The 20452-nt window shown below is 39.2% G+C and overlaps 1 protein-coding gene across 3 annotated transcripts in view; it reads right to left on the bottom strand.

Moving 5' to 3' along the window:
* The window catches only part of LOC136830786 (Krueppel-like factor 8), a 196598-nt gene extending 177352 nt beyond the window's left edge, over nucleotides 1-19246 (bottom strand). The window contains exon 1 of one of the 3 annotated variants that reach the window (XM_067090707.1): nucleotides 18511-19246. The gene's annotated coding sequence lies outside the window, so the exon portion shown is untranslated. Of the gene's footprint in view, nucleotides 1-11854; nucleotides 12013-18510 lie in introns of those variants that run through there. The other 2 variants (XM_067090706.1, XM_067090708.1) reach the window with 2 other exon arrangements.
* Between the last annotated feature and the right edge of the window lie 1206 nt (nucleotides 19247-20452).

Below are 20452 nucleotides of genomic sequence, written 5' to 3'. Positions count from 1 at the left end.
TAAACATGACTCATAATTCCCATGTAAGTTTCACTGTCAGTGCAATTACAGAAACCAGTTCTTAGTTATGCACCAATAAGCAGTGTCCTGAAATACATGTAAACCTCCCTAAACCCAAAGAAAAGCCATTAAGTATTCATAGTATACCCAGTCCTTTTACCACAAGTTATTTCCTATCGCATTTCCTTTCCATAATACTATTCATATTTTCTAAACCGTCTCCTGCACAGCAGGCAAATGGCTACACGCTATTTTGACGTTGCTGCTGCTGTTGCAATTATTATTATTATTATTATTATTAATTAATGTACCACCTGAACGACCATTACTTACAGAAAAGTCTTTAACAAAGTCGAATCACGTGATAATTAGGAATAGACTAGCAAAAGATAACGATTCGGTGACAGAGAACAACAGGTTGTAAGAAAATCTACCGAAATGACGCTAAATCTTACCCACCATACATTGCTCCACTTGGAAACTGTTCCTAAAACAAAACCATTAACTATATTGAACAGCAATATGGTGAGAACTAGAAAAAAAACACGGAGATATGTTAATCCGAATCAATCCCTTTAATCATTCCCCAAATGCAAATCGGGAGTTATAACTGTCTGATGTCATTCTTAACAAACTTCTCTCTCACAAAAAACAATCTTTCATTCCTGAGATCTGTATCTACTACGACTACCTTGAAGGCCGTACTATGAAGGTCGTTCCTCTTATGAGTAAGCATTTTAACTAGCATGACCAAAACACAAATACAAATGACCATAAACACGAGGGTTTCCACTCCATTGTATCACATAAACGCATCTATAAAACATAAGAAAACTTAATTGAATTAATCTGTTTATACATTAACACGAAACTGAATAACAAAGGTGTGAAATGACAAGTCAGGCCGATAATTGATTTCTCCAACAAACACCTCCACCCCGCCCCCTCCCCCATTTAGACTAAGAATGCAGATTCCTTGTGAATACAAGACCATCTGACCCTCTTTACAGTCCGCTTTTTACCACAAAAGGGCGTGGTGATGGCGGAGAAGATGTCATGTCCCCCACAGTTCCCCCACCACCTCCTTCCGAGCCCTCTGATCATCGCCCTCCTCCAATTCAATTCTGGCGTGCATGGCCATCTTCAGAAGTCAGGCCGGTCTATTTTTTTCTTTTTACCTCCGTTTTTTCTCCCTTTGGGTGTGGTGGTTACTCCTCTTCTCTCATGAAGGAATAGCTGTAAGGTCCAGTCCATAAGCTCCTCTTGCTTTTCACTTCTGTCTGTTTCTGTGCTTTCTGTCCAAATCTGCACTGCGCGTCATTTCTCAAAAATGTTCTTCAGTACAGTCGTAAATGCCATTACATTTGTACATCGATGGAAGACATGCAATAACGTTCTATCATTCTCTCTCCTCTCTCTCTCTCTCTCAATCGCCTCATAAGCGGTGAAGATTTGAGGCTTCTTTATCTCCTTAACAACAAGAAGAGGGGATTGCCGACTGAGGGGTTTCACTTGAGGGGAAATGGCGAGGAACGAGAGAAGAGGAGAAAGGACCCAACAACAAACAAGTTTCCCTCTCGTTCTGTTCCAACCCATAGAAGTTATCACACGCAGCCGAACTCTCGAAGGGGGGGATTATCCAGCGAAAGTGGAGAGCGTGGTTCGGGGAGCAGACATAAAGGAGACGAAATGAACAAAAGAATTAAAAACGGCACGGGGTTATGTACGAAAGTTGGAGATGAACGAATTAGCAGATTACAGGGGAAATCTTGATAGATTCCAACGAAGCATTATCAAAGACAACGTCAAAATAGACAAAAGACAACAAAAACGAAATGTCAAAAAGAACATAACACAAAATTAACCTAATTAGAACATTAAGAAACCGACGGCTAACGATAACGTGAATAAATAGCAACAAAATGTTCCAAAATAGGCACAGTTGTGAACCGACCGTGACATAATCGAGAACGACTATAAAAACAGCAGATGGAACTGCAACAACAAAAAAAAAAGAATCTGCAAGGGAACACAAAGCAAGACTTCGAAAAGGAAGGAGGTTAACAACAGGAGCAAGAAGCCACCTTGGGACACGAGGACACGAAGGAGATGAGCTGCCCAGGAACAACTTTTTAGTACCAAACATTCAAGATCAGGACAAGAGCCACGTTCCAGTTTTTTCCCTCTTTTCTAGCCCAGGCAGGTAGTATAGTCTTCTAGATCATCTTCAAGGGGATAAGAACAGACCAGGAGCATCTGCTTGGCCAGGACTCTTCTTCTAGTGTTTCTAAGATATAAAAAGGTATTCCTTATATAATGCTTGGATAATAGATTTGCGTATCCTGTCCGGAATCTGTCTTAATTCCGTGTACCTCGTCCGATTTATTTTTCAATTACTTATAAGAAATAAATTCCAGTTTGATTTACATTTCACTAACAGGTATCCCTATCCTTCAACTAATTCTTCACCTATTTCCCATTTTCTCACTTTCTAGCAAGAATGACAGACACAAGACTTGTGCGCAAATTCCTCAAACGACAACAACAATGCACTCCAAATCACGCTGAAGAAACAAAACATATCAACAGAATAAAATTCGCTCCACATTACGATATGCAGGGTGTGTTCCTATGTGTGTGCGAAGATATTTGCAAGTAGCGACCACACCCAGCAAGGGCAGCGTCTCATCTTCAAGTTTTTCTGTCTTGTAAAGTTGCTGGCAGGTCACTGAGACCTTAGATGGCTCCTGGCTACCTTGACGTGGTCTCCTTTTTTGCTCTTTCTCTCTCTCTCTCTCTTCCCCCACCTCCCCCTTCTCTCTCTCTCTCTCTCTCTCTCTCTCTCTCTCTCTCTCTCTCTCTCTCTCTCTCTCATGCACTAGATGCGTATTCTCAACGAAGGGCTTAGCTTTTCAGCCCTTATCCATAGCCATCAGCCAATTCCTTTTATAGGGGGACCTGCATTTTTTCCTGGTTTGGTTTATTAGCTTTTACAGTTACAATGCGAAGGTCACATTCCAGTTGTCCTTAAGAGGCTTTTTTTTTCCTGCTATGATGGCTAACACTTCTTATCTATGGCAGCTGCAGTAGCAGATATAATAGCAAAGCTCCTTTGCTTATAACTGTACCTTTACTGCTCTTGTCCGTGGTTAAGATCCTTAAAAATACGAAATGAACACAAAATTAACAGGAATAAATTGTGGCGCTAAAGACGAAGACCTTAACCCTAAGACCACTCCTCATGAAAGAAAACTAAAATAACAGACCTATAATCAAGGTACAGCCATTAACAGTCCCGTGATACATAACAACAAACCTCAACCGCACAATGTCTTCATATACCTGTGAGGGGTTCATCATTCACATTCTAAATCTATTTCGGGCGATTCATCTCGCCTCCTCCAAACCACCTTCAGAAAACTGGCGTGCTTCTCAGCAATTCTTCAAGACATCCTATGATCCAAAGGGAGGAGGGAGAGGAGGGGAGGGAGGGGGGGAGGAGGGGTTATGCATTTTCCCGACTTGCCACTGCCGAAATCCTGGCCATCTAAAAACCTAGATGAGGGAGAAGATTACCTCATCTCTCGTCTTCCAGACTCGCCTCAAGAACCTGAGGAAAGGAAGAATTAGATGCGATTTTCTACCAGTACTGTAATACATCTTATCTGCTGCCAGCACCCTTGCAAAAAGCACCTCCGCAGGGAAAAGGTCGTCTTCTCCTTTTCCTCTGCTGCTCTACGACAATTCGCTGCCTTACAAATAGCACCTTCCACGAACATCTGAAGGCGACCGACCCCACTACACCTGTCATCAACACGTTCCGGAGGCCCTTGTCGACTGCAACTGGTCTCAAATGCGTCGCTGTTTGGCTCGAATCTCCTTGACTTGTAGTTCCCTTTCTCATCTTTAGTACATCTATAGATAGATAGGATACAGGATTTAGGCCAAAGGCCAAGCGCTGGGACCTAAGAAGTTATTCAGTGCTGAAACGGAAATTGACAGTAAGAAGGTTTGGCAGGTAACAGGAGGAAAACCTCACAACTGCACTATCAAACAACTATTATGAGAGGGTGGAAAGTAAGATGGAAGAAAGAGAATATGAACGGGGGTACAGTAAAAGGAATGAGAGAGATTGCAGCTAGGGGCCGAAGGAACGCTGCAAAGACCCTTAAGTATATAATGCCTACAGTACACCAAGGTGAGATGCACTGACGGCACTACCCATCCTTTTATTGTGCCTCTGTTCATTCCCCAAATATCCGAAAACGTGGAAAATCAAACCAATTTTCAACAATTTAAGTCTGAGCAATACAACGACTGTGTTGATAAATTTTCAATACTTACTGAAAAAACTAACTGCACTTCACAGGGCGAAAGGATGAGCTTTTTTAAATTTTTTTTCTCAAACTTGGAAGTTACTGAATCTAATCATTCTCTAATCAAATTTCTTGTCATATCATTTATTCCCATAATCAAATTTTTTGTCAAAGCTCTTTACTCTTGTAGTATATTAATAAACCGTACATGATACACTAGAGAAGGTCCCATTACTTTATTTAAAGCCATGAACAAAAGATTAACTGCGTCTTAATGCTCTCTGGCCGTTTATGTGTCACTATCGTCGTAAAAACTACATTAATTGCAACTAGGATAAAGTCCTCTTAGTTCTTAATCATAAACGGCGACAATAATTTAACGCGATGCAGATTATTATGATTACATTCCTCGACATCCTCATTGTAATCTCAACTCGTATATTAATCCACTCTCTCTCTCTCTCTCTCTCTCTCTCTCTCTCTCTCCCCCCGCCCATTTGCTTATGCCTGCCACATACTGCTGACATAACATCAGCTGGTAGTGACACCGACTGATGTACCAACAGCTGGTACCGCCACCTACGCCCAAAACACTAAAACTGGAACAGGCGGTGCGTTTGAAAGGATTTTATTCTTTGTTCAGGGGCTTTGCGTTTACTAAATCTGCTGTTGGCTGTAACACGTAACACGCTCACACACACAAAAGGAAAACAGAATTAGAACGCAAATAACAAAAAGCAATGTATCGGTACAGTTCAGCTACAAACGAAGGCCCTGGGTCTTCTGTTCATGTGTTTAAATGCCCGAGTGGATTGTGCGTATGGCGGGGAGAGGCCCAATAGTATCCTTTTACAAACATACTGCAGCGCATATGCAAACAAATTCGGACAGCGCACCCCTGTCTTTTCATGGGTACGTCAAAAATTGCTTATAAAATGTCAAAATTGCATATAAAATAGGAATGCCTGTAACTGTCCCTTTACAAGTTATCATACAGCGAGTACATACGCCCAAAACAAAACAAGAGACAGAGAGCATTTCCGTCCTTTTACTGTTAGCACGTACGTACGTGTACAGACGCACACAACTGGGTATACACCATCTTTTCTATTACTTGCTATCAAACCATAAGACGGCCTTTGTATTGATGTCACTCCCAGCTGGCCCCATAACAAAAGGAAATACTTCCAGAGGCTGGTTTGCATCTCTCTCTCTCTCTCTCTCTCTCTCTCTCTCTCTCTCTCTCTCTCTCATAGATAATTACTTTCTGCCACTGTGTACAGCTGCCTAGGGATACAAGTGTGTTTTTTTGTTCGTAAAAACCTTTCAATCGATTAAGAATTCGGAGACTAATTGATTTATAATTGAGATAAATTGATTTTTACGATGAAGTGGGATACACGTTCAAACTGGGTATGAAAAATATAACTATTTTATTTACTTTTGATTAAACTTAGTGATAAACAAGCAAACAAACAAAAAAAATTGTTATAAACAAGGAAAACAAAAACAGCACAATACATCACACCATCACAAAGTTCCCAAAGGCAAAAAAAAAATGTCAAAACTAACCCCACTTTAAATATAGAATGAAAAAAAAAAGATAAGACGCACGAAAAAAGCGAGTTTTGGCCTTCCAACCCATTTAGCGTTAAAACGTGGAAAATAATTACTGTCGCATCCAGCTAAGAATTCATCGCAATGGCCGGGGGAGAACGAAGAAAAAACAAGAGGAAAATATCCCTGACATTGTCTGAGACTGTCTCTGCCGTTATTACATTTCTGTTTACACCAACCTGGATACACCCGATGCTTATGCGTTGTCGTATATAAGAGCTGGGGCCCCGAGGGAACAGCGTTATTGCATTCCAGACTCCTTCCAGCTTTTGTTGTGGCAAGAAGAACGCCCTGGATTCCAGGATTCACGTATTGCGAATGAAGCCGTAACTCAAAGGAAACCTGATCTTATATGACTTTTCTTACTAAAGTCTTGAAAGGAGATTTTCCTCTCCAGGGTCCCATTGTGTGCGCGGCGAGCGCGCGCGCGCAGCTCATATATCCTTCTCGGCTCAAAATGAAAATTGTGATGATGAAATTACAGCAAAACCCAGCGTGGGCACACAATGGACGAGGCATGCGACTGAAGCAACGCGGTCAAAAGCATTACTTTCTAAATAGCGAGGCAGGAGGGAAACGCTCAAGCATGTGGACTTAATATTCTTCAGTCCCCACTGTGGCATACTTTAAAAATTAATCGCACCTTGACAATATAGCGCTTGAGGCGAAATCACTTTGCACAACAGCGTATCTTAAACCATCCAAATGACATCCTCTAAATTCAATCTCCTTTGGCTATAAAAGTCAAGGAGGAGACGTGAGGACTGAATGAAGCTTACGGACATACATACAGATACTGTTCTCAACAAAGTAAAACATTACAAACAACATTAAATACAAAAAAAAACTGATTAAAACTTAATTCAGAACTGTAATTTACATCTCTTAATATACAGATTTCGACACTGAAAACAATTAAGAGATTTGCACCGCCTTTTCCAATGCTAATTTTAGAAGTCATCGAGTCAAGTTCTTTTGGGGCAGGGGTCAAGGGAACTAAAGGTCACGTTGCATCTTCAATGTGGTGCACGCTCTTTTCACTATGACTGTAACCATTCACTAATATACTGGTTGATTTCAGTACGAATTTATAACAAAAGCACAATGTGATGAGAACACGACAAAGTGAAAAGTGGTTGAAAATACTCGAGACAATAACAATTTGATGCCAACAAATACACAGAAATAATAGTAACATGGTCAAAACACATACATAAAATACGGACATCCAAAATAAATAAATATGAGGAAAATGGTTTAATTTGCCTCTAAGTACAGTAACTGGATATATTTTTATATAATTGTGTTAAGAAATAACTCTGACACTATAAGAAAAAGAACTGGACAGGTGTCAAAGAATACTCAGTGATAAATAGCAGAACCCAACCCTCCCTTCACATCTCTCTCTCTCTCTCTCTCTCTCTCACACACACACACACACACACACACACACACACACACGCACACACACAGTTAACGGGTCATCTCCTTTTAACATTATCTCCCAGTTTACACTTGTTCCCGGTTTCCTACCGAGGAAGGTCCCAAAAGACTCACAAGCCTGGACCCCCCTCCACAAAGCCAACTCCCAAGCCTCATGGGGACCATAGGCGGGCCTCACAAATCCCATCCTGAGGCAAGGATTTACCGCAATGGGCCTCCCCCTATCCAAACTAATCCAACCAGTAATCCCTCATCAGTGCAAACATATTTTCAAAATTAAATTCTGTCCCTTTAATATCATTATTTTTAAATGCCTTCTCAACGCCACAGTCCACGTCGCCTTACATTATGACTAACGAAACTGAAAAAAGTATTTTAATAAAACCTTCATGCAACAAAAAGATCGAGCCATACATGCATACATACATACACAAACGCACCCCAAACCTGCTGAATTGCTTCAGAGAAGAAAAAACAATATCTACGCCCAGACATCTTACCATCAGAGCACCTAAAATATATGCATATCTTTGGAGACACTGCAACACAGTCAAAGCACTGCAAAAGCTCTTCCTTCGGAAAGTTATTGCACAAACATAATTTCCTTCGTTGAAACACTGCACACACAGAGAGAGCGCCTGGTATAAAGCCATGCCCGAATATCTAAATTATGGTTAAACGACTCGCTATGAAAGCATTCAAATGAGGCTACCCTGAACAAACAAAGCCTCTATTATAAGACCTTGGCCGAAAGGGTTCCTGGTTAAGTGTTTCATACGAATCAAATTCGCACAAACACTGCCAAACTCGGTACCTACACTCGCCCGAAGGGACCTTGCACAGACAAAGCATGAGTGTCATCTGGTATTCAAAGCAATGAAGCCTTGACAGGGTTGAAGCGCATGTGTTCCATACGAACCAAAGGACCGCAAACACATTCAGAACTGACAGTCAGTAACCACCTCACAATGGGAGGATGTCCTTCGTCCTCACACACACTGAAAGCGCTTTTCGCTTTTGCAAATCGGGCCCTATCTCTGACCCACATCTGACCGATGGTCAAGTTTTTAATGAGGATTATGACGGGACGGGTGCGCATTCTAAAATGGAAATCAGGTCTTTCGCATATAATTTCACAAGGTAAACAAAAACACGACACCCTTCATTACCCATTCCAGCGTTTTCGCTCTTGCCTGCTTATCCATTTCGGCAGAAAGACAAATAATACGAGATGTAATTAGTGTAAGAAAGTAACTCAAGTCTTAACGGTGGCCAACTAAAACTACAATAGAAAAAATACACTAAATGCGTAAAAAAAGAAATAACAGTAAAAGCCACTGAGACCACACGCAACACCAAGAGGACAAATATTCATTCAGGCAACCTTTTGCAAGCGTTCATTACCAATTCAATCTCCGATGATCAAAACATTCAAGATACTACATTCCCAATTATACCGGAGCAATGACGTTAATGGACCATTTGGAAAGCTGAAACGGGTCAAGTTCGTCGAGCGGGCAACTACAGAATCTTAAAAGAAGACCTCCTTCAATTTGCAAGGTTGCAAACCCTATACTTAGCGCCGGCTACCCAAACGTGAAAATATTTCCAGCAACTCAGGATTTGGGCAGTAGCCGTCCGCCAAATTCAGTCCAAGGACACTTGCTATTACGCTAAGACGTGTGGGTGGTGAAATCAACCTTCTATCGGGCTGCTCAACTATGATCATAAATCGAAATGAAAATACATACTTAGAAATTATATATATAATTATATATATATATATATATATATATATATATATATATATATATATATATATATATATATATATATATATATATATATATATATATATATATAAATAATCAACACACAATCACGTGTAGAACAGAAATAAATTTCTGACTCACATCAGGATCGAACCCAGGTCTTTCAACTGAAAGGCAAGGGGGACAGCTGTGCCCCTAGGTGAGTCTATATATATATATATATATATATATATATATATATATATATATATATATATATATATATATATATATACCCTAAAAATTACGGAAAGAAATTTATTCTAAACACCAATAACAAAACATATTAGTATCACATGCATGCATTACAACGATGTCCAATTAACAGGTAAACTAGATATTGTAGGACCAAAATCGGGTGGCAGGGCGGAGCTAAAGTACATTAACACAGTGGTGTCAAATGAATACCAAGGCAATAGATTGGGGAAAATAACTTGACCCCAAGTCGGAGATTAGTTTCGCGGATCAACGTTTGGTTAATTACCAATCAGTAGCGTTAAGGGATATACTCTAGAGATTAGCCTGCCAGCAGGTACTTTAAATTGGCCTTTTTTATTTCAGAAAACACTGACATCAATTCTACTACAAAATCTTGGGCTTGTCAGTTTCCAGAACCCAGGACAACGGTCATCAAAACAACAGATCGTGCCATTACCGAAGTATGCCTGCAATTACACTGTTAAACATCCGACGCAAACATATCAATCCGGTCAGAAAACAAGCAAACAGATACAGCCACTTCCATCCGCGGAAAAAAAAAAACAAATGGCTAGGCCTGAATGAAACCCAACACCAGGGCTAAAATCTATCAAAGCCCGGAACCCCATGGGGAGGGAGGAGCTGCATCAATAATAAAAGCATGCACGGGGAACAAACAGGCCACTGGGCAGGTCAGGGTCTCGGGGAGCACTCACACAATGCGGAGGACCTGGAACGCTTCCTTCCGCCCTTCCCTCCCCCATTCCAGTGTTCACCATACCTGAAAGGAGAAAACAAAAAATTCATTCGGGGCAATTCCCTACAGGCCTACGGGATAATGGAAATGAACAGGGGCGACTATAAAAACACTGGGTGGTCTGATTTACTCGTTGTGGGCTGGACAATGGTGCAAGAGCCCGCGTTGGCCTAAGGTAGGTAACATGAAATAAAATGCAAAAGAACTTAATTTTCATGTTTACAAGAGTAACTGCAAAACTTATGTAGCAAATAAAAATAAAAAAAAACTTAAAGCCCTCCAATGTAAGAATAGCTTTCTAACACAAACAAAAATATGCATAATGATGTAAAGTGTAAGAACAATAAAGCTTGCTTGACGTCCAAAGTCTACAAAATTATAGGTGTACAATACAAAACCAAAGTACATAAAATTGCGAGTTTAGGAAATAAACAAGTTCGATCTTGACCAAAAGAACTTAATTTTCATGTTTACAAGAGTAACTGCAAAACTTATGTAGCAAATAAAAATGAAAAACATGTAAAGCCCTCAAATGTAAGAATAGCTTTCTAACACAAACATTAATATGAATAATAATGTAAAGTTTAAGAACAATAAAGCTTACTTGACGTCCAAAGTCTACAAAATTATAGTTATACAATTACAAAACCAAAGTACATAAAATTGCGAGCTTAGGAAATAAACAAGTTCCGATCTTGACTAAGACACACCACAGGAAACCGAGTCACACTTCACTGGATAACGTAAACATATAAGGCAATAAAAAGTCTATATTTCAAGTCACTACTCAAATCGTAAAACTTCTTGTAGACAGTGACAAATACTACTATTATATATTTACGAAAAAATCACGTTAATTCAATGCATTTAACAAAGCAGAGTAATGAAGGTTATTTATGCCTTGTAATGTCACCAAATGATTGGTTTTAATAGTTTTTTTTATTACATTTTTCTTAAGCTTTTTTAATAAACTGTGATTGCTTTAATGCACATGCAATGTCATGCTATTATCTGTTATCAACTTGTGCATCATTTATTACCAGTAAATGACTGACAAATGGGTTTTCTTAAATTACTTTGTCAAAAGTAATGATTAAAACTTTTTCAAGAATGTATGCCGGTATACGTATACTGTGTATCTGAATATATAAAATACGTTATTAACAGTTGAAAAGTCATTTGATTTATGAATTTTGATTATTTTCTTACTGTATTTAATTAAAATGTGGCCATTTTTTCCTGCAATATTTTTCTTGAAACCATTGCCAATTGCCGTTCAACAAAACTACATACTTCATAGAGACACTCACATATGTACGCATATAACATGCGTTATATATATATATATATATATATATATATATATATATATATATATATATATATATATATATATATATATATATAAATATATATATGTATATAACTTTTTCAAGGGGACACTAACAAGAAATATCGGATCCTAGTTCAATATTACTTTGAAGTGCACCATACGACACTTACAATGATTTCATCAGCACCAACGAAAATGAACGTTATGATGCCAGACAACTATGAATGCAGTGCCTAATTAAATTTTCATGTAGTAAGACATGACACGAATCTACCCACGCCCTTACAGGCAGCTTTAAATACTACCAAAACCTCATTCCCAAAATGTGTCATCAACAACACCTACATCAGCGACATCCTTCAGCCAAGATTATATTTACCTTTAATCGCCAAAGAATTAACGGCCACGCGCTGGACTTCCGCAGCAGCTGCTGCTCTAAAAAGAGACACACACCTGGTTATCACAAGGGACACTCGCGAGCGCAGACTGACTCAGGTCAGAACCAACTATCAAAGTAGCATTGTACCTACGACAAACACCATCAACCCTCGAGGGGTAAGGAAACAGCAAGGTGTGGGAGTTCCCAACTTCAAAAATTACACAGAAGGAGGAGACTATAGTAAATGGACCTTTCTTGGGGAAGGGTGGGGTGGAAGTAACAGAAAAGGGCGGATTGAGTGGGTGGTTTAAAGGAGACGCCTTCTGGAGGGTGAAAAACATGGGGGGTACGGCTTGAGAGGGGGAGGGTGGAGCGGAAGGGTAGGCCAGAAAAGGCCGAAATCTAAACAAGTGATTAAAGTCTTTGCTAAATCGGGAAGGAGTCTTCATATTGTCATTACTCTTTCTTACAAGACGCTAACAGTTTAATCTTCATTCAAACTTCCTTAACTAAAATTTCCTCAGTATGTCACAGTATCAAGGCAAGTTAGAAAATCAAGGGAAGTTAGAAAACTTGATGAATTTTAAGAAAAAAAAACCAAGGAAGGCACTACTCTGATATATGGAGAAATATGGCAATAACAAAATAGGAGACGACCCTTTTTCCCCAAAAAAACAATAGGGAAAGGGAGGAGGCGGTGGAGAGACGAGAGGAGAGGAGAGGAGAGGAGAGCTTGTGAAGAATTATCTTCGGGTGGATCCACGGCATCCCACGAGACCTTCCCATTGTTTTGGGGCAGATGGAGGACTCCTGCTGGCTGATAGGGCCTCATCCCGACTATATCCTTCTCAAGAGCTCGCCCTTCACCACTCCGACGTCAAGGAAAAATTGTATTTATGAAAAAAAAAAAAAAAAAAAAGGACCCCTCCGTATTCTAATTTATGCATTCAAAAGATTTACTGTACATCTAACAAGACGGAGGTGTTTTTGAAGAGAATATAATTTGCAATGAAGTGATTCGGGTTATCTGCCTTTTATTCATTACTTTATCAACAACGTTATGCTGTAACTAACTAATCATCTCTGCGGATAGAGAGTCATGCGAAACAGAAACCTCACACACACAAACTATATATAGTCTACCGGTTACTTTTTCGTACCAGATGTAATAGCATTCAAAATAGCCTCAATCGCTCGATTTCCTCCCATTTTGACAAAAGTGCCCAAAAAGTAGGATGAAACCGAGAAGTTTCAGAGGTCATTGCGGAAGGAGATATATATATATATATATATATATATATATATATATATATATATATATATATATATATATAATATATATATATATATATATATATATATATATATATATATATATATATATATATATATATATATATATATATATATATATATTTAGTTACACTACTGATATAGTAGTTTGTAATAAAACCACTATCATTACCACACCTTTCAGAAAAACGCAGGCTCAAACACACAGATAATGAAAAATAACTGACAAAGAGAGAGAGAGAGAGAGAGAGAGAGAGAGAGAGAGAGAGAGAGAGAGAGAGATTTTTTTTTTTTACTGTCCTTTATTATCCCCTCCCGATCCTCTTGTTCGACCCCCAATTGTCCAAAGTGGCAACGTCTCCTGCTGACACAAGTCAGTGACTCGGTCCGTCCATCCATCCACATCCATCCATCCAGCGGGTGAGGAGGACTTGGGTTAAATTCAATTTTCCGCTCGGATGACACTGCCACGGGACGAGAGGCCGATGGAGCCTCTCCCTGCAGCACCATCATTAATAAGGATAATAACATGGGATTTACCTTTGGTAAGAGTGGCGAAGAGGGGGAGGGGGGAAGGGGGAATCAGCTTAAGAAGCCACACCGAGCAGGCAGTCCAATTAAACTTGGAATGAGTTCTTGCGTAGTCGATGCAGTCAAATGAGTTTGTTTGAACAGCTTGCAACTCGTTTCATTCAAGCGAAGGTATAGATTGTGAGCGTTTCCCGATTTTCTCCACCTTTCTCGAGATGTTCGTGTGTGGATGCTTGTTTACTGGTCATTTCAAACATTGTAAACTCACTCTCTCTCTCTCTCTCTCTCTCTCTCTCTCTCTCTCTCTCTCTCTCTCTCTCTCTCTCTCTATATATATATATATATATATATATATATATATATATATATATATATATATACACACACATATATACACACACACAGACACATAACTTTCAACTGGGATTCATGTCATGTTTAGGCGTTTCCCCACAAAAATGGAATCAAAAGGTCAATTAGCATTCAATGAACACTGAATGGGAGCTCACGTACGTATCCTAAATGTATAAAATCTTGTTGTAAACATTCAAACGACCCCACTTCTTCTGAAGAAAAAAACTAATAATTCGCGTTTTGTTTTTACCAGAATCTTTTAGATCCGTTAGAGAGAGAGAGAGAGAGAGAGAGAGAGAGAGAGAGAGAGAGAGAGAGAGAGAGAGAGAAATTTCAACATATCTGATAGTTGCACGTTAATCATAATAGCAATGAATTCTATAAAAAAATTTGATGCAGCAAAATTTAAGTAAGATCTCAACAAGAAAAAGCTGCTGGACTGTGCCAACAATACTTACAGAGCTTATTAGGCCTTATGCATAAATAAGCCCACCAAACAGACTCCACATGTCGATAAAAATATGAGAGCATATGTGACCAAGTAAGCCAATATTCCGGGCTTGTGTTTGATCTTATTGTGCCGTCGCCATGACAACGCATCCCTAGAAACTACCAAGGGGTTGCATCTGAACAAGGGGAGGGGAGTGTGGTGGTGGGGGGAGGTTGAGAAGGACCAATGAGGGATGAGGTTGACAAGGACCAAAAGGAGGGGGGGGGGAGCAAGGAAATTATTGAGAAGTACCAATTGGGAGGGAATGAAATTGAGAAGGACTAAGGTAGTTGGGGAGGAGGGGGCGTTGTTGGAGTTGAGAAGGACCAGGAGAGGTCACCCTCTTACCTATATAATATAAGGAACCGTTGTATTTTTGTGGCCAATGGTAACAAAAGTTATTTTGGCTCAAGTTACTGTATACGAGTAGCAATACTCAAATTTCAAAGAAAAATGAAAAACAGCTCTGAATAATCATTTTATGACCAAAAGGCTCTCATCAGGGATCTCAACACAGGTGATAACAAACTAACAACCTAACTAATCCATCTATCCTGTTCGTAAAAGCACCTCATTACGCAGTTTGTCAAGTCATGCGATTTATAAAGATGATACAAGTCCATTTATGTAGCTTCGTTGAATTTACATATTACAAAGAAGCATTTCTTCCTTTGACCAGTCATGTAAGGATAATGAACACATTGCTTATACCTGTCTAACTGCTTATATTGCTTATATCTGTTTAATAGCACAGCAATACAGCAAAAGAGACTAGAGACGAACTAAGCTACTTTCATATTGTGTTGTTCTTATGCCAGCAAACGCAGCTGCTCCGCGGATAGCCAGTACAGCGTGATAAAACAATTTGCTTTACTCTGACTGACAAGGGCTGCAACCTAACAAACAAATATAAGTGGAGTTAATGACAAGCGTACGGGTACGCTAAGAAAATGTCATTTAGCTTTAACAACGTTAAATGTATTATGAGAATAAACAACAACAATGAAGCGTGCTTCGTGATGATCAACCTTCGTCCCCCGTTATAGTAACTTCATAATCCATCTGATACTTTGAGATGTTTGTGGACAAAGCGATTGTAAGAAATGACAACAGCAATTAAAATGCTTCAAATAATGCTTCTGCGGTGCTGGTTAACATGCAAAACACCGTAATTTGGCAATTAACATTTCTGTTTGTATTACAATAACGTAAAAGTAGACCTGTCTTGTGCTACTTCAGCTTAATTACATGCAAGGACTGGCAGACATTATCATAGCATGCCGGGGAAACCATAAAATTCTGAGAGAGAGAGAGAGAGAGAGAGAGAGAGAGAGAGAGAGAGAGAGAGAGAGAGAGAGAGAGAGCAAATTTAATTTGTAAAACATACAGTACCGTTCTTTCTTTGCCTTTCCTCCTTGAGTAAAACACGATCTCACTGAAAATGGAGAAGGGGGGCGGGGGGTTCTACGCCCCCTCCATCCACAACTGTAGAGCAACAAGAGGTGGCATCAAACCAAGGAACCAAGAGAGTAGGTCTCATGGTGCGTGAGAGTAGAACCCCCGAGGGACTTGGAAAAATGGGGGTGAGGGGGATGAAGTGCGAGGGTGAAGATGGGATGTTGTGGCCAGAGGAAAGAAAAAGCGAAAGAAGGCGGGGAGGGGGAGGGGGGAGGGGTGGAGAGTGCGTCTCTGGCAGGGGAAAATGGTGAGACAAAAGAAAGGATGGAATATTTTTAATGAGAAATTTAATAAAGAAAGGCACCTGTCAATTTTTGTCTGCGCATATATGTAAATAAAACTGGTTGCATATTAATCTTCACAAGCCAGTTTTTTTTTTGTTTCTTTTTATAGCAAATGGTTCTTCATCAAATGATAAATCTGATATAAAGATATGAACGGATCCAAGCACATAATTCCTGAATGTCATGGGACCTTTGAACAATCTAAATGGGATTCCCTTAAACTGTTTAGCATAAGCCACCTAAACATTCATTAAAAGGCGGTAAGATTGGTTTTGTGCAGAAAAAAGTTTTCCATGGTTATTAGGCGACTGGAATCACTAATACCAAAGTTTTGACATTTTTTTTATAACACTGCATAAAGTCATAAAGAAAACAAAAATATTTAAATGAGGTAGTTTATTCAGGGGCCGCAAAGCACAATGCAGATTAAAAACACGCTTAATGGCTCTGCACGACGTAGGAGGTCATTTGAATCTCCTAATAGTCTACTACTAGTAGTGCTTAAGGCTTTTGGACTCAACTGTGTTAATAATGTATTCAAAAACTACATTAATAAAAGTGTGTGAGTACACGGCACCCTTCAGAATCTATAAAAAAAAAAAAATGCAAAATACCAATACCGTAACGAACATAATCCTGCTTACACCTTAATACAGGTATGGCCCTAGGGACGAGGAGTAATGCTTGGGGGCCAGGGAGGCCCTTGTTAAGAATCCGTATCATTTAGAGCCGATTCCTCCCTAAAAACCAATCACGCCCCATGTCATCCCCACCCCGCCCCCCCCCCAAGCCTCTTTCATGCTGATCACCTATACCTACTCAAATTCCGGCCTTCCCCCTCAGCGTCTGAGGGAATTAACGGGACGAAATAAAAACAAGAAACACAGCAGGGACATAGGAGATTAACTGAAATAAATGAGTTTGATCTTCCAACGGTGGGACGCTATGATTCCCCCATAAAAAAAGGTACAATAAAGTAAACCGTTTAGGACCTAAGTTCCAGGTGTCTTTTACAGAGGTAGAAAAGTACGTGGAAGACGACTGGGAGGTCATTAACTTGTAAACAAGACTTTACGTTAGAAAATACATTAAATAAAGATAAATCAACATACATACATACATACATACACACACACACACACACATATATATATATATATATATATATATATATATATATATATATATATATATATATATATATATATAATATATATATACATGGATGATATCTTAGGCTAGCATAAAGCCCGCTTAATTTGGCAATAAATTAATTGTTGTTAGGAACTGCGATTTTATATATATATATATATATATATATATATATATATATATATATATATATAAATATTATATATATATATATATAAATATATATATATATATATATATATATATATATATAAATTTGTACAGGGCTCTTGCTCGTATTACAGGCCAGGTTTTTTTTTTTAATGCTGAAGCTAAAGTTTCAGTTTTCAAAGACATGTGACTGGTAACTGATAAGGTGAGATTTCGTTACTTAAATAACTTACAGCTGTCCCGCCTGAAATGCAATAAACTTAACACGCGTATTGAGCATATAATCTAAAGTACAAATTCAAATACTGCTGCCGTCAAAGCTACCTAAAAAAAAAGGCATACAAAGATTCGGCTAAAAATAGAGATGTGTAAATAAAATCTATTTACCAACACATATGGTTACTTAAATGCCAGTTATGAGCATAAGAATAGCATCGTCCCATACACACACATATATATATATTTGTATATATATATGTATGTATACAGTATATGTATATATATATATATATATATATATATATATATATATATATATATATATATATATATATATATATATATATATGAAGATAAAAGGCCCATGAAAACATTATTTATATATTGCAACCATATATTTCGGACACTGTGTATATATATATATATATATATATATATATATATATATATATATATATATATAGATAGATAGATAGATAGATAGATAGACAGATAGATAGATTCAACTGCCCAGTACACCCTTCACTCAGCAATTAAAGGACGAACGTACAGCAACTGTCGTAAACGTTGAACCCCAGGGAAGACAAGCAAGCACCATGACCAACCACTTACCAACGTCACGATTATTTTTTTCCTCTCACGTCCAACGTTCTGCTAAATGCATGCATGTGCTACATTAAGACCTGGTCACCGGATTTATTAGGGGCATCTAAGAGGTAGCTCACCTGATTATGCTAGGAGAGGGCGACTGTGTGTGTGTACGTGTGTTCGTGCGTGCGTCGTCGTCGTCGTCGAGGGGTCAAAACTTGCCCTGGTAGGTCCAAGGAAGAGGAACCGATATCTGCTCCCACTATCAAGGAACAGCGTGTCACCACTTCATTTAATATTCATAAATCCAAGGAAGGCACCGAGGTAATTTTGGACGGAGGAGGGGGGTGTGGTTTTGAGGGATGATGATGGGAGGAGGTAGGGGATGAGGAGGGAGGGAAGGGAATGAGGGGGGAGGGAGGGAGGGAGGGAGGGAGGAGGAACAGCTTCTTCACCTTAGCGAAAACAAACCGATCACTTTCATGTTGGAATCTTCTATCTTCTCACCGAGCGGAACGCATAAAGGAAGAATAGAAACCGTCACCAGACACAGAAAACAAATTAACAACTAAACCACTATCACTAAAAATAAATCTATCTACAGAGTATCACAGGCGTTGGGGCCACACAGCCTCCTCGCTCCCTGGTGGCGACGACAACACTAAACTACCTGTTGGGTTTGGCTGATGGGCGCGGCCGCCGCACCCACTGACTGCCAGCTGATTGGTCGAGCCACGCCCAGCACCACCCAGATCCCAATACAACACCGCCCATTGGATTATTTTTGCAGTCAATTCGAATTTTGTCTAATGACACTGAACTGAAATGCCAAAATCCGAAGCAAGGAGAACGTTCACGAGCGAGAGAAGCGACGCAACGGGACGCGTTCAGTAAGTGAATCACGAGGCCCCGGCGGGGACCGGGGGACCGGGTGCCAGGGACGGGGGAGGGGAAGGGAGCGAGCAGTGGAAGAAACCACAACGTGGAGAGAGGGATAAGCGAGGAAAGTCACGTGTTGTAGGCGTCACTGGCGGTGTGTGGGCGGGTCCAGAAGTGGGCGGATCCCTAGATAAGGGCGTTCTGTCCTGGCTCGGCCTGCTGTCACTCTACAACACCCTAGATATCACCCCCTGATAAGCGATAACCATACACTCACGTTCTGCGCGGTCGTCTGGCACCTGACAGTGACGGGCAGTTTCTCTATCGGAATGACCCCGTCTCCTTCCATGCAAACAGACGGACAGACACGCAGAGATAATCGAGTCTCTATTTAGGTTAACGTCCTCCTGTCATCTCACAGCTATCTTAGACGTTTCCTGTCAGGAGTTACGAGAGATAGAGTCACTTTTTTTTTTTTAATCCTCTGCGACCCCCTACAACACTTGGTTGCTAATTGGGAATTTTACGAAGCACTTGTGCTCTGCGATATGTAATCTAGCAACTGTTAAAGAGCTCGTCATGAGTCTGTGAGTGGGGGGTAACTGGAGTAATTCCCCGTGTGCATCAGATCATGCGTGAATTTGTTCTGTAACAAATATATATATATATATATATATATATATATATATATATATATATATATATATATATATATATATATATATATATATATATTCATATATATATATATATATATTCAGAAAGGCAGTTAGTAGAATATACTTGTTTTGGCAATTATTATTTTTTTTGGACTATGTTTTACATAACACCATGTTTATGTAGTAATATCTAAATACTATGGCTGTCACTGAAACTAGTACTTCATAGCAACAGCCACCCCATCCTTTCCAGTTTTTAAAGAATAAAATGTTCGACACCAAACGAAGTTGGCTACTGAGGAGTTCAGAGTTATGAGGTAAAATGTCATTATATTTAGAATATACATATATACACACACACACACACATATATATATATATATATATATATATATATATATATATATATTATATATATATGTATATATGTAAATACGTACACACACACACGTATATATATAATATAAAAAATATATGAACAAAATGAAAGACGAAGAATTTGAATTGAACTGCAAGCTTCCACAGAACAGAATAGGATATT

The sequence above is a fragment of the Macrobrachium rosenbergii genome, chromosome 47 (assembly GCF_040412425.1).
Source record: "Macrobrachium rosenbergii isolate ZJJX-2024 chromosome 47, ASM4041242v1, whole genome shotgun sequence".
Lineage (NCBI taxonomy): Eukaryota > Metazoa > Arthropoda > Malacostraca > Decapoda > Palaemonidae > Macrobrachium > Macrobrachium rosenbergii.
The sequence above is the reverse complement of the archived record's forward strand: the minus strand, read 5'-3'. Positions and strand labels throughout refer to the sequence as shown.